The sequence below is a fragment of the Cyprinus carpio genome, chromosome B22 (assembly GCF_018340385.1).
Source record: "Cyprinus carpio isolate SPL01 chromosome B22, ASM1834038v1, whole genome shotgun sequence".
Taxonomy (NCBI): domain Eukaryota; kingdom Metazoa; phylum Chordata; class Actinopteri; order Cypriniformes; family Cyprinidae; genus Cyprinus; species Cyprinus carpio.
This window is the reverse complement of record NC_056618.1, coordinates 23,049,295-23,062,505: the sequence shown is the minus strand read 5'-3', so window position 1 is coordinate 23,062,505 and position 13,211 is coordinate 23,049,295. Positions and strand designations below refer to the sequence as shown.

At 35.1% G+C, this 13,211-nt stretch overlaps 1 long non-coding RNA gene across 2 annotated transcripts; it reads left to right on the top strand.

Moving 5' to 3' along the window:
* Positions 1–5,428: 5,428 nt before the first annotated feature.
* Positions 5,429–11,662, top strand: LOC109108694. 2 transcript variants are annotated; one of them, XR_006157891.1, is made up of 6 exons: positions 5,429–6,253; positions 6,354–6,416; positions 7,032–7,110; positions 7,993–8,096; positions 10,120–10,238; positions 11,410–11,662. It is a non-coding gene; the product is annotated as an uncharacterized LOC109108694 (long non-coding RNA). The 2 variants fall into 2 exon arrangements; XR_006157890.1 differs by having other exon boundaries at positions 5,430–6,416.
* The last annotated feature ends 1,549 nt before the right edge of the window (positions 11,663–13,211 follow it).

Here is a 13,211-nt window from a genome sequence, read left to right as displayed (position 1 = left end):
GATGGCGATCTGTCTGTGGTCAGCACGTCAATTTTGATTCCTTGTTCTTGTATTGTGTTCACAGCCCTCTTGAATCCTACTGGCTCCATGGCCACAGAACTGGATGCTTCTGTAACCTGAAATGCAATATCATGATAGATAAACAAGGATTGTGTGTATTTTCATTGATGTTCAAAACAATCAAAATATTATTTTTTTACTTTTAAAACCATTTTATATTGATCATAACATTGTAAAAACTGCCAGTAATGTTACTGTACTTGACTTTAAAATACTGAACACCCACTAAAGTTAGTTAAAATTAATAACATACAGGATGTAGAATTATGTCATGTAAACTGACCTGCACCAATTCAAAGTGAACAATCTTGTCTGTTGTGTCATCCATGAAACTGTACGTGTTGTATTTGGCCGAAAATCCAGGGCTAAAAGAACCACAAGTACAAAACTTGTTAAAAATTTTTAAAATTGTCAAAAAAATAAAATTACTACATTTACTTGCCTGTCTGACCTCCCATCTCCGGACAAATGAACTGGATTACAGAGTTCAGTTTGTAAATGTAAGTCATTCATTGCTGCTTTCTGTTGTTCTTTATATTCTTCATCAATGACTGGAATAAGGTAGGGAAGACTGAATGTCAAAGTAAGTGGTTTTATGGGGTATTTGAAGGTTGTGCAAAGTGGCCCAATCAGCGATGTCTGTATATGTTGCTCAAGTGAATAGTGTGCATGCAGAAACAAGAAGATTATTAGCTGGCATTCCCCTAACATCACTGCATGAACTCCACTTTCCTTTGTGTTTTTTTTCACATTCCCAGTGAACACGGAGAACACTTCCCACTGTTGCTTTTGCGGTCTTTGTTATTACTGATCCACATTCTTGACATATTTTGAACAGCTCCATGACATTGGGCTCGTTGACAATCCATTTTTTCTGTTTCCAATGCATTTCACATTCCTCTTCTTCTGAGTTTGTGGTAGACGTTGATGTTGAACTCAGTGGCTGAAAAAACTAAGATCTTTCTTGTCCGATTGAGGTTCTATGGAAAGCAGGCTAACATCAAGCGCCAAACTTTCTTCTAATTGCTCTTCCATCTGTTCTGGTTGATTATACACAGGGGGCTGTGAAATTAAATGGATTAAATTTGGTTTATAATAAAACTGAATATAAATTTGTAATGTAAATAGTATGTTTAATACATTATTACAGTATATCTGTGCATTTTTAATGATACAACATCATCAAAATATTAAATACTACATTTTATGTAATATATACTAAATTATATTTTTCCCAATGACTAACACAAAAGCATAATTTACCATAATTTCACTTTGTAAACTGGTAACAAATTATGGTATTTACAGTCTGGTTGGAGTGTATTGCAGGTTGGGCAAAATATATTCCAGATGATGAGGGTGTTTTCCTGTTTCTAACACTTTCAGGACTTGTGAGCAGTAAACGAAGTTTAGATGGAGCATCTGCAAACTGTCTCGTGGTAGTTCCTGGATCAGAGTCCTGTTTGCTTTACTGGTGTTGACTGTGGAACATTAGCCAAAAAACTCTACTGCTTCATGGACCTCCAGCTCAGCGTTACTGTCTGTTGCTGGAGACTCTAAATTTCCACGAGACGGATACTTAGGAGTAAAAAAAAATTTTTTAGCACGTCTACAGTAATAGGAAGATATTAGTGATAAACATTCACACGTTATGAAACACATTGACGAGAAAAAAACGTCAATGCATCTAATATAGTAAAAAAAAAAAAAAAAAAAAAACATACATACCTCCGTTTGCTGTAAAAACGTACTGGGCACCGCCGACGCTTTCAGATAACGGCGATGTCCTTGCTGGGAGGGTTTGAAATCATCCTCGAAAAAATGATCACTGCACACTCTCTTACATATTAGAGCATGTTCGGATGTGTTGATATCCAAGTGCAGCGCGAGCAACCACAGTTTCAATCGCTCAGGATTGTGTGTAGGAAATCTATGAAAAGTCAAAAATGTCTGTCCTGACGAAAATGTTCTTTTAGGCCTTTTAATATTAAAACACCCAGGATACGCACACGAAACGGGCATTTTAAACGATAAACTGACACAAAGACATATGAATAGGTGTATATGGTACTCCTTCGGCACATTTGTAAACACTGACACGGTACTTCCGCCTACGTCAAGCTTGACCTTTTCAACGTAATTGCGTATTGCGTGACGTCTTCAACGCGCATCACAGTACAGAGCAAGGCCAGCGTTTGTGCTTATAAAACTTAAACTTTTTTATTTATTTTGGAAATGACCGATCGTTTCGCTAGATAAGACCCTTTATTCATTGTCTGGTATCGTTTAAAGCCATTTGAAGCTGCACTGAAACTGTCATTTGGACCTTGAACCGTTTGGGTCCCATTAGAGTCCATTACATGGGGGAAAATCCTGGAATGTTTTCATCAAAAACCTTAATTTCTTTTCGACTGAAGAAAGAAAGACATGGGCATCTTGGATAACATGGGGGTGAGTAAATTATCAGCAAAAGTTTTTTTTAAAAGTGAACTTCTCCTTTTAATATTAAGTATACAGTTATGTGAGTATACTTTTTTTTTTTTTTACTTTCACTTCGCTTTTTTTGTTATGATTTTTGGGCTTCTGTGACTTTATGCTATGTAGGTGGACTAATTATTTTTGACTTTTTTATTGGTTTTATTGTTTTTTTTTTTATATATACAATAATTTAGCACTGATTGTTTAGACTAGTCAATTCAGTTAAAATACAACCCCAGTTTCAGAGAAGTTGGGACATTTTGTAAAAATGCAATAAAATCAAGAATCTGTGTAAAATCAAGAATTTGTTCATTCTTTTTAACTTTTATTTAATTGACAATAGTACAAAGAAAACATTTCCAAAGTTTTTACTGATCGACGTAAATGTATTTTGTAAATATGAACACATTTTGATTTTGATGGCTGCAACACACTCCAAAAAGGCTGGGACAGAGGCATGTTTAACACTGTGTTACATCAACCTTCCTTTTAATTACAATGTTTCATTGTTTGGGGATTGAGGTTACTTATTGTTAAAGTTTTGCAAGCAAAATATTTGTCCAGTACCTCTTGAAACAAGGCTTCAGAAGCTCAGCAGTCTGTGATCATCATTGACTGATTCTCCTTTTCATGACTGGTCATACATTTTCAACTGGAGACAGATCTGGACTGCAGGCAGGCCGGTCTAACACATTCACTCTGAGTCCTCAAAACCACACTGTTGTAGCACATGCAGAACGAGAGCTGCCATTGTTATGATCTAATAAATATGGATTTCCCATGAAAGACATCTTGATGGCCGTATATATCTCTGTACAATCCCATGCCTCCATGTCAATGGTACCTTCACACATATGCCAGTAACCCATGCTGTTTGCTCTGCTGCACCCCCATACCATGACAGATGTTTGCTTTTGCATCTGTCACTGGTGAAAGTCTGGATGGTCCCTTTGGTCTTTGGGACTGAGAACTCGAAATCCATTTTTCCCTTTAACAATTTGAAATGTGGACTCATCTGAGTACAGCACACCTTTCCACTGTCTTTTTGACTATCTGAGATGAGCTCTGGCCCAGAGAACCCAGCAGCATCACTGCATAGAATTGATGTATAGATCTCTCCTAGAGTAACAGATATTCAAGTTGCATTTCATGCCATTCATGACACCCACAGAACATACAGGATTCATATTTAAATCGACTTTTCCAGCTTAATATTTACAGATATTAGTCATCATGATTTGATTTAAGTGTAATGTCCTACTTTTGATTAATTCGTTCAAAATTTGACAAATTCCTGACATTCCTCGTTAAACTGTTTATGACTGGATTCCGCGATTCCGTCCGCGTTTTCCGCATCGCGGAAATCATAGGGTCCTAAGCTTTGTGAATGAGACGCAAATTGTCCTCTCTGACAGCAGGTGCCACTAACAGAACACCAGGTATTTAAAGGTTGCTGCCCCTTTAAGACCAAGTGCACGGATCCAATATAATAATGCATAGATTTCTTTCTCCACCGTGTACGTTCACTTAAGACATAACCGACTGTGTTTACGAGAATACTTGCAGAGACAATTATTTTGAGATAATTTTGTGTGTATGTGTTCTTCCAGAAGCAAGGATACGCGAAAGATGAATCAATTCTGTGTAAGCGCATTGTCTGAAACGCTGCTCTCAGTGCGTGCTTTGAATAAGTGCGCGCAAGCTCCGAATGCGCGCGAATGGTTTAAAACGCTTGAATCGGCGAAATTTAGAAACAAGTGCAAACGATCAACTACTATCCGTTTCACCCCTACAAGCGAGTGAACAACGCGAATCAAGTTAGGAATTTTACATCACTATTCAAGATGGCCCGTCGGCCAGGGCGGTGATACATTTTGGAGCCCGACTGGAAAACACAATAGCCCCGGGACGTCGGGCTAGCGATTTTGCGAGCCCTGGCCTGCACCTCAGATCTATCAAGTTTGTGAACCATTGGTTTCCACACTGATTTCGTTAAACAAAATAAATTATTCTTTTAAAAGATTGACTCAAAAGAATCATCTGTTCACGAATCGGACCATGAACTTGAATTACCGAGCCAAAGATGATCTTTTATTGAACATTTCGAATGAATAAAGACTTCATGTTCATCTGTAAAGCACATAAAGATATCGTTTGACTTTATAAACTTTTATTTCAGGCATGATTCGTATGGATCTGTTAACTGAATGCAAAGTGTGAATTCTAGGAGAATTTTTGTGTATGAGCATGTGTGCACACTCACTACGAGTTGCTAAATGTTTCTTTGTTTCAACGGAAAATCAGTCGCGTATTGGTTAAAATCCCAAAATGTTTAATTAAATATTAAATTAAGAAATGACATTAAAATAAAAGTAATCACTTTGGTAATCTAAAATACTTTTCAGATGTAACTGTAATCTGATTACCCCTTATTTAAAATGTAATTATAATGAAATAGCCTACAGTTACTCATATTTTGTATTTTAAATAAGTAACGCTGTTACATGTATTTCGTTACTCCCCAGCCCTGGCTGTTAGCCACTCATAGCTGCAATCTTTGAAATGGCGCACAAAACCGTTGTTAGCGAATTAAGTTTGAGTAGTTTATCCTTTCTCAGTTATTCCTCTTTTGACAGGCAGATCGGCAACAAGGTCTGGTGTAGAGGTGTCGGGGTAGTTTATCCTTTCTCAGTTATTCCTCTTTTGGTTGGCAGATCTTCAGTTTTTTGTTGTGTTGTGGTTATTTTTTATGGTTTATTTTTTGTTAGCCAGGAAAGTTTTCTTAACGTTCTGGGAAAGTTAGTTTTTGGTTCCCTGAACGCATTATTTAGAAAGTAACAATAGAAACCATTACAGAATATGTAATGGTTTTAATGGTTCTAATGGGAATTCTAATGGTTTTAATGGACACTGTAATGGTCTCTATTGGTAATTTGCTTTCTTCTATTGGTGGCATGTATTGTCTATTGGATACCATTAAGGACCAATAGAACACCTTTGGAAACTTATGGTGGTATCTACTGGACACCAGTAGAAACCATTATGACTCCAATAAATTAAGTGGTTTCTTTGGAAAACTGTAATGGTCTTAGTGGGCAGGCTACTGCTGAAAAAATAAAAAAATAAAATAAATAAATAAATGAACACACAAACAATAGAAACCATTACAGAATATGTAATGGTTTTAATGGTTCTAATGGGAATTCTGTTGCTTTAAATGGACACTGTAATGGTCCCTATGGGTCTGTATTGGTAATTTGCTTTCTTTTATTGGTGGCATGTATTGTCTATTGGATACCGTTAAGGACCAATAGAACACCTTTGGAAAATTATGCTGGTACCCACGTATGCTGGACGTCATTTGGACATCGGTTTTTTTTTTTTTTTTGCTAAATCAACTCGGCCCGTCATGGCCTTCTTTTAGATCAAAAATTGACGTTGAAAGTTGGTCTTTGCTTGGTTCGTCTGATTTGGTTCAAATATAGCCCCAAAATCTATGTTTAATATTAGGTTTTGTTTGGTCCATCTGATTTGGTCCAAATTTAGGCCAAAAATAGATGTTGAAATAACAGTGAAATTCTGCGTGACTTCTACGTGCTGCAATGGGCGCGCGCGCTGAACTGGAGCGGAGGACGTCACCATGGAAACGAGGCGGCAGCCGAACCGTCAAGCAGCTGAACGCTGACTCTCAATGTGGTTTTCATTATTGTTTTAGGTAAGTTTCGTCTATATAATTACACAAATAATACATTAAAGTGTTTCTGACACTTTATTTCATGTAAATGATACGCTTCCGTTTAATATTTACTTTATAGAAATGGTTTAGTGTCGTCAGAAAAAGTCCGTTAGCATCTCCACTGCAAGGCTAACTACAAGAGGTAACGATAGACTTGAGCTCTTATTTATTAAGTTTGGGCTTTTATTGTCATCTTATGTGTAGTGAGATATTTTGAGGATCCCCTCTCTCTCTATATATATATATATCTCAACGGATGAATGGAAGTAAGCTAATTAATTTAACCTAAAGTATGCACTGTACAGTTAACGTTACATCACTTACAATGGACTGAAACCTTCAGGTTTTGATCTTTCATGGTAAACACATAACGTTAAATACATAAATACCACTTGTTCTGTTATTTCAGAAGTGCCAGAAAAAAAACCTCTATGACACAGGAGATGTTCCTGATTTTAAAATTTCTGAAGGGAGATAATGAAAACACACACACACACACACACACACACACATATATATATATATATATGTGTGTGTGTGTGTGTGTGTTTGTTTGCTTGTTAGTTATTTTGATGTCCACGCTGTAGGAGCATTACTAAATTAGTAAAACTAAAATGTTTAAGTCTTTTTTTTATATATATTCTGTAAATTATTATTTTTCTTTTCTGCATTTCACCTCTGCTATAGTTTATTTATAATAAACCTGTCATTGTAAAATGAATATTGTTGTCTCTGTGACATTATGTTTATGTTCTAGGTTCTTCAATGCTGATGGCTGTGCTCTAGAGTCATATCTCCTGTCGAAGAACATTTTTAGACACTATGAACCATGAAAAGTAAGCAATTCCTCAAAAATACACTACCATTAAAAAATATAAGGGTCAGATTTGTAAAAATAAATGTTTTATGCTCACCACTGCTGCATTTATTTGATTAAAATACAGTAAAATAGTAATATTGTGAAATTACCATTTTTAATAACTATTTTCTATTTCAGTATGTTTTAAAACATGATCAAAGCTGAATTTTCAGCATCATTACTCCAGTCTCCAGTGTCACATAATCCTTCAAATATAAGTCCATTCTAATAAATTGCAAGAAGCTCTTACAAATATTAATGTAAATAGTAATTTTTTCCTTTGGTGATTTGTATTGTATATCCAGAATGCAATGCAAAATGAAGTAGATTCCCATTCTCTAACTCCAAGCTACACACTCTCACACCGTGTCTACACTGGATGCACCAAAGTGACTGTTGAAAATCATTTGAACTTTGTGTCAGTACATCATAAATAGAAAGAGGCATCAGTTTATCATCTGTGATTTGTTGTGTCGTGTCGTGCCACATCCAGTGTAGAGAGCATTACTGATTATAATAGGCTCTGTTGTATTTTGTTGTGCTGTCCAGTGTAGACACAGTGTTAGACCTCTTATAATTATATATGATGCATGTATGATGCCATTCATCACTGATAGATCTTTTCTATTTCATCGATAAACCACAAGTTAACTGTAACCTATTTAAACAATATTAATAAGAATAAATAAAAATGCATCTGTGACTTAATATTGCTTATTATTTTTCAGTGGGTTGAAAGTTCTCATTAAACACATAGCTTTATTCTCATCTCTGTGCATTTTCAGACGTTGTGCATATTTCTGAATCAAATTTTTAAACTTTTTAACATCATAATATTGGTTGTCTTCTCTTTTTTCAGAGTTTAGCTCCAACCCCAGTTAAGCAGACCTGGGCAGCGGATCAAGGATCACCAGAAACTCTTCAGAACATTGGTCCTTCAGCCCAGGACTGGACACCGGTGTTGTAAGTCATCAATCTAGAAGTCATCCTGCCTCTTTGAAGTGTCATGTTCAGAATATATTACAGGAGATCTGAACATTGTCTCTTAAGGTCCACTGACATGCAGAGTTTTGCTCCAACCTGCAGTGCACCTGAACACATTAATCAAGGTCTTCAGTTTTATTTACTATTAGTGTTGTCACGGTACCAAAATTTCAGTGTTCGGTACCAGTACCAGTGAAAATCCATTGTACTCGGTACCAATTTCAGTACCAAAGCAAAACACAAAAACATGCTAGTTGATATATATATTTTATTATTATTATCTGCACTTATACTTACAATTAACTACTGTACTCTAATAACAGTGTTCATTTCAATCTGACATTCAAATTACAATTATATATATCCTGATAAATATACACAGAATGACAGTCACTCACTGCTCTTTATTGAACTGCTTTTATAGTTTTAATAATTACTTTATTTGTAATGAACACAATAAAGGGATTTTACAATGGATTATTTGTTTTTTTTACTTGAATGCTTTTGTTCAGATGTAAAATAAAAAGTGAATTATTATTAAGAAAAGAACTGCAGGAAAAGATGCAATGTTGCTCAGTGATTTTGCTTTGGAACCTTTAGAAAACTTTAACCTGATTGTCAAGTGTTTTGTTTAACTGTGCGCTTTCCCCCACTTGAAGAAGATAGGTCTCACTATTTGAAGAATTAAACTGGATTCCACTTAATGATTAGGCCTTGTGAATTTCTTTCATCCATTTATTTATAGCATTAAGCTATGTAGCTGAAAAACCTTTAAAGATAAACATACAGTGTATGTCACCAACAAACCCAATAAAATGCATAAATTAGCAGGTTTTGACATGACTCAATTATAATTGTTTTACACAGAACATCAGTAGCTTAATGAACCATTTAAAACATGAATATTTCACATAGGAGTTGTTAGATCTCACATGAAGTTAAAGCTGGTAGATATGAAACAGCTCAATAACACCACATTCAAATGTCATTAACTTTACATTTTAAAGTACAGAATAAATAGATTTTAACAACTTTGGCAGATTTGTATAGTTTAATTTACTGGATTCTAACTACAAAAAGACTATAAAATAACCTGTGCTTTTGACCATATCTAGCAATTAATAAATCAAACAATTTATATTTAATCATAGTCAGATCATTAAAGTCTTTAGTATACACATTTATCAAATGAATTTTAAGCAATATTTTATAGTACTTAAACCATCCAAATCATGAATTACCAAAAACCCTATTAACCCACTATACAAACACCTTATGAATTGAAGATATGCTACTCAAATCAATAACGCAATCTACAGCGCGGCAATTGAATGCTGCATTCATTCACTCTCGTAGCAGTTACTATTATAGCACACATGAACCACACAGCGTTCTTTAGCCAGCAGCGCTTCAGCTTACCGGCTGTCACTTCAGAGTTCTTTGGTGAGTACCCGCTCCCGCACAGTGTTTGATATCAAGCTCTAATACTCATTTTTCTTTGAGTCACCACTGCTCTCTGCCGTAGCGTCAATTCCCGGTGCATACCAATAATTACAACAGTGCGCTGCTTTATATAGCCCAGGCACGCGCAACAGATTGCGCTATTCATTTCACCTGGTACTAATGAGAGAAGGCGGGGTGACGGGCGATTTGCCGCAACACTGATTTTTCTCAAAATTGACTTTGCCAACTCTTTCAACGTCAAACGGGTGTAGCTCAGTAATTTTTTGTCAGATTTCAACAAATTATACATCATTTTGAAGGACTATTAATGAGAATAAAAAAAAAAAATAATAATTTTTGCTCATTGTGACTTATTTTGCCAGCACAGGTCACACATGCTACTTAATTTCCACTTTAGAGTGGTCAGATTTAAAGTCTGAGATAAGTCCATCAGTTCTTGAATTTCAATTTTTGTTTATGTGTGTGTGTGTGTTTGTGTGTGTGTGTGTGTGTGTGTGTGTGTGTGTGTGTGTGTGTGTGTGTGTGTGTGTGAAACAAGAGTGTCTGTCTCAGAAGCTGAAGAAAAGAGGCCACACCTCAGAGGAAATAAGCGCCTCCTAAGTGTACGGAAATACCTGGCTGAGAAGATCAGTGACAAACCAGATAAATCTGTCAGTGGTAAGTTTTTACATATCCATATCTGAATGTAATTACTACAACCTCTTATAGGATTTGAAGTGAATAGACTATGTACCATAAAAAGTAGACAATGTAATTATTCAAGCCAATTTGTGACCCTGGACCACAAAACCAGTTATAAGGGTAATTTTTTTTTTTTTTTTTTTTAGATTTTTATATCAATAATATTAATGATTAATTTTCCATTGATGTATGGTTTGTTAGGAGGACAATATTTGTCTGAGATACAACTATTTGAAAATCTGGAATCTGAGGGTGCAAAAAAATCTGAATATTGCGAAAAAAATAAGTCCAAAGCAAAGCATCTTATTAATCAAAAATTAAGTTTTGATACATTTATGGTAGGGAATTTACAAAATATATTCATGGAACATGATCATTACTTAAAATCCTAATGACTTTTGGCATGAATAAAAAAAAAAGATAATTTTGATCCATACAATGTTTTGTTGTCTATTTCTACAAATAAACCCAAGCGACTTAAGACTGCTTTTGTGCTGCAGGGACACACATTTATTCACTCACTCATAACAACAAACAACACTGAACTACACCTAAACCATTGAGATATTCAACACAGCGGACAATAATTAATGACAACAGAAAAGAAGAAATAACAAGAAGAAAATATAAAGACAGTCTGCGTGTCTCTCTCTACAAACAATTAATTACTTCAAAAACAACAAAAATATATATGCATCTATTAAAGCAGCGCATAAGTATGGAACAGTGATTAAACTGACCTGGAACCTGTATTCCAAGTATTCCAAGAGGAATCCAGTATTCAGACAGACCATGGAATAACTAACATTTACTAATGGAACCTTATTCTAAAGTGTAATTGTTTTAAAATATGTTCAAGAGTGTTTCACTTTGGTCTGTTACTGTAGGAACATTGGCTTTACATTTCCATACTCCTAAACATGACACTGAACAAAACAAACTGTGGTTGTTTTACTCATGAACATAAAATGAGTAATAGACAAAAGTTCATATCTATCAAGAATTTGAATCTGCTCAAAGTGCACCCAAAGTGTTGGATGAATTTAAACATGATGATGTTTTGTCAACAACTAAGTTTTTGCAACTTTTACTGGTAATGTGGTTTAAGTGGTACATTGTCCTAATGAATTTTCCTTCTCTTTTGCAGGTCTAAGACAGCTACAATGAAGCCACAAACGCAGTTCATAGTTCCTGTATTTCTATAATGCATTAATGAATAACAATAATTTAAAAAAAATGTAATGTCAAGGTTTTGTGTTAATTCCAGCTATGTTGAGTATTCTGTGAATAATTTTGATTTTAGGTGCATATTCTTAATTCTTTGCAAAACAACCTGAACTGTTTGCTATTGAAAGGTTGGTATGTAGTTTAAATAAATAAAAATGATATTCTTGACAAAACCTGTGTATAGTTGTATTAATAATTAAAATTATTTAATTAATCAATGGCCTAATTACCAGCTATCAGGTAAACATTCAAATCAGAACCAATACAAAACTGCAACGGAAACCATTAAATATTTGCAAATAAAAACCAATAGAAACTTGTAATGGAACCATCAGAACCAATACAAAACTGTGATGCAACACCATTAAATATGTGCAAATAAAGACCAATACAAACTTGTAATGGAACCATCAGAACCATTACAAAACTGTGATGGAAACCATTATGTGCAAATCGTGACCAATACAAATTTGTAATGGAAACCTATACAAACCAATAAATTCTAATGGAATATGCCCAAAACACACTACGTAATGGAGACCATTTGGTAATGGTTTTAATGGTTAATTGCTGATGGTTTGTAATGGTTTTGTAATGGAAACCATTAGAATTTCTGTAATGGTTTCTATTGTTTTTTTCAGCAGGGTTTGTTTTGACCATTAGAATTTCTGTAATGGTTTCTATTGTTTTTCGCTGCACACCAGTATTCATCCAACACACACTGACAAAGTATAGTATAAACGGCATGGAAATGATTTGCGTGGACGCCCAACCTTAAAATACTCGTGACCCAGTATAGTAGGCTTTTATTTGTTGTTTAAGTAATAATCTGAGCACATCAACCATCATATGTAAGATTAAATAAAATTAAATCTGTCTATTAATATGTAAGATTACGGAGTAACGTTAACCAGATTTTACATTTCTTCAGCACCAAATAAAAATGACTTCAACACAATGGTTCATAAAATAAGACATTTAAGGTTAATTTATGTTATGTATATCTTAAAAATGTCACCTAGTTTTTTTCACATGTACAGTACATACATACAGAGAATCGAAATTGCGTTACTCTCAGACCCCTGGTGCATAGGGAAGCAGGAAGCACTGGGCGAGTCGGTGGTGTCATGGGGCGTGATGTTTTGGTTGGTTAATGTTTGTTTCGCTAATGCTTTTTAAAAATTTTTTGAAAGTTTTTTGGGGGATGGGGGAGGACTTTCTGTATTGCTGGCCCTGTTTTTATACAGTCTAAGTGCTGGCCGCAGTCAGACATTTTTTTAATGTAGGATATTCCAGTTCAACCTCATTACACAAATGAAAATGATACCTAAATAATAATAATAAAAATATTTTTTTTACACAATTTTATTTTTTATAGGGTAAGCAGAGAAGGCCCTGCTGACCCTGACGGCCCACCACTGTATATTTGTAATAGGCTATATGACCAACAGCTTTGAGCAGTTTTCATCCAGATCCAGCTCTGAGCTTTAGTTCTTCACTGGGACGATGTAGGATGTGGCGATTCCCAGCAGCTCCCAAAGCCTTCACCATCTGAGATCAGTAAAGACAGAATGAATCATGTGACGCTCAAACAGCAGAACATGGCAAAGTGAAGCATTCAGATGTAAACATTATAATCAAGCATGACATACGACCTGCTGAATGGCTTGCTCTTGTAAACCTTGGTAATGTCAGTTATTTTCCCGAATGGATCAACGTATT